Source organism: Polistes canadensis, unplaced genomic scaffold (assembly GCF_001313835.1).
Source record: "Polistes canadensis isolate GaletaPanama2010 unplaced genomic scaffold, ASM131383v1 scaffold_179, whole genome shotgun sequence".
Lineage (NCBI taxonomy): Eukaryota > Metazoa > Arthropoda > Insecta > Hymenoptera > Vespidae > Polistes > Polistes canadensis.
Genome location: NW_014569726.1, coordinates 34,114 through 36,900, shown reverse-complemented (window position 1 = coordinate 36,900; position 2,787 = coordinate 34,114). Strand labels below are relative to the sequence as shown.

The following is a 2,787-nucleotide window of genomic DNA, read 5'->3' as shown; positions in this document are numbered from 1 at the left end:
ATATATATATATATATATACATACACATTAATGACGATAAATGTGTTAAATGAACGATTCACGAGTTCATACTTATCGGTCACGATGGTATGACGTTGATGGTTTTAAATCTAAAAGAATTTCAAACGCGTTGCACATATTATTATGTACATGCCAAAAGTAAAAGGCTCATACCCGATCGAACGAATGAACGAACGGCAAAATGATCGATCGATAATACCGATGATCGATAGTTTGCTACCGAATACGTTCTGACCCTTCTTCGATGATCGATACACTTGCAATATATACAGGTTGTCTCAAAAGTATATCTATCGAAGTAACAAAAAAAATTAATTGCAAATTTTCTAACTGTCAGATATTTGAAATAATTGCATCTTTGACCCGTATTATTATTTAAACAATATACTACCCAAAGATTTGTATCATGAAAATAAATGATTTTTTTTTTACGTTATAAACAATATTCCACATTGTATATACGATTTAAAAATATGAAATCATAAATTTGGTTACGCGTTAACGTAATGTAATAATTATTTTTTGTGAATCGATGTAACGTCAGATAATTTTAAACAAATTTTTCAATTCGATACTATTATAGGGTAATACAAAAAAAATTAATTTGTATTTTTTGTTTTCCTTTTCTCGGCAAAAAAAAAAACAATTTCTGAGAGACCCTGTACGTGTTACATACGATACATACAATCGCGGATTTCGTAGTAACGTAAATGTTTAATGTTTAAATAAATTACGAGCTTTAGATAGATGATACCTATTTGGCAAATGCAAGCATAAAAATTGTATTAGTATTAGAATACGTATGAACGTAGTTTTCGAGAATGGAAAATTTTTTTTATTTTTTATGATTTTAATTTCGAATTGGACGTGCGTCCAATAAATGCATCTCTCTCTCTCTCTCTCTCTTTTTCTCTTTTTTTCTCTCTCTCTTTCTCTCTCTCTCTATCATTCTTTCTCTCTGGTACATTTTTTATTACTAGGATTAGTAACGGGGTGGTACGATTTATATTCGAGATTATCGTTCAACGCGACGGGGAGCTTTGCAGCAAATTCCGTTCGTCGTTTACTACAATCTGTGTATAACACTTATACACACATATACATATGTATGTATACACGTTTATACAAAGAAAAGCTTATTGCGACCAAATGCGACGATTTCCTATATTTTTTCTCTCGATTAATATGAGAACTTATTACTGAGTCAGTATACATTTTTAACTCTTATCTCATTCAAAACTGGTATTAGTAATACTGTGAACTACATACACAAATATATATATATATATATCTTTTTAATATTATATTATATATATATCTTTTTAATATTACCTTTTTAATAATAAGAAATTATTTTATAAGAATATAAGATATATAATATATTGATAAAAACATTTAAATTATCTTATTAAAATTTTATATAAAATTAAAAGACAATAATTAATTTTGGAAAAAATAATGAATCGATCGATGAATGGGCCAACATAGAAAAGACTATAGGATGTTATTATCTTCTTATGATATCGAAGCTAAAAGAGATTGGTAGGGTGGAGGGGGGAATAGGGGAGAGGGAGGGGGAGGGAAGAAGAGCTTGCTTTCTTTTGTAAGAAACTCGAGAAAGACTGTCGTTGATCGAATTACAGAAGCGACGACGTTACTCCGATGACCGAACGAAATTGTCTCTTCTCTGAAGAAAAACGAAGAAAGAGAAGAAAAATATGAGAGAGAGAGAGAGAGAGAGAGAGAACAAATGGGGGAACAAAAAGAAAAGAGAAGAAGGGGGATGGGGTAGATACATAGAAGAGTAAGAAAAAAGGATTAATAATAAGAAGAAAACGAAAAGTGAGAAAGAGAGTTGTTTTTCAAAAAAGAAAAATAAAAAACAGAGAGAGAGAGAGAGAGAGAGAAGGAAGGAGTTAAAAAGAGAGTAAGAAGGACAGATAAAACAAGTGTGTGCGTGTATAGAAAATAAAAAAGAAAAAGAACTAGAAGAGGTGTCTATGTGGGAGTGTTATATATACACGTAAGGATATCATATATATATATATATCTATATATATATAAATATATAAATAGGTAGGACTTTAGTGAGTCCATGGAAAATATGCGTTCGTGCGTTCGTTGTCCGATCCGGTAATCGAAACCGGTAATTATGCGCCGACATTGGCATGCGCCCCATGAGATACCGCGAATCTCCATGAGAGTAAAAGAAGGGGGATGGTAAGAGGCGGCTTTAGGGGAGTGAGGAGGGAGAGAAAGAAAGAGAAGAAGAAGAAGAAGGGAGAAGGGATAACAAGAGAATCTTTGCCTGAAGCATCGAAAGTAACGAGGGCAAGGATTGATGTCCAGTTCTTTCTTTCTTTCTTTCCTTCCTTCCTTTCTTCCTTCTTTCTTACTTACTTTCTATCTATCTATCTATCTATCTATCTATCTATCTATCTATCTATCTATCTTTCTTCCTGTTAATTTTTTCTTTTTGGTTTCATTTTCTTATTATTCTTCTTCTTGTTTCGTTTCACAAACAACATTCGAGAATTATTACGAGGTGTCCGTATTAAAATAAACTGCCGCTGTGTAATACCGCGTTGGAAAATATCCTCGTTAAAACGAAGAGTTATCGGAGTATCGCATCTCCCAAGGAGAAATTTCTCTTCTCTTATAGATGGTTTTTGTATATTGTATATATGTATTACGTTTATAGGTGTATATGCATTAACAATAAGTATATATTTATGGGTATAGGGGTAAAGTTTGCATATGTATTAA

General features: G+C 31.8%; 1 protein-coding gene across 2 annotated transcripts in view; it reads right to left on the bottom strand.

Moving 5' to 3' along the window:
* LOC106789347 (A disintegrin and metalloproteinase with thrombospondin motifs 7-like) overlaps positions 1-2,787 on the bottom strand; it is a 68,754-nt gene that overhangs the window by 63,298 nt on the left and 2,669 nt on the right. The gene's annotated exons all lie outside the window — the stretch shown is intronic.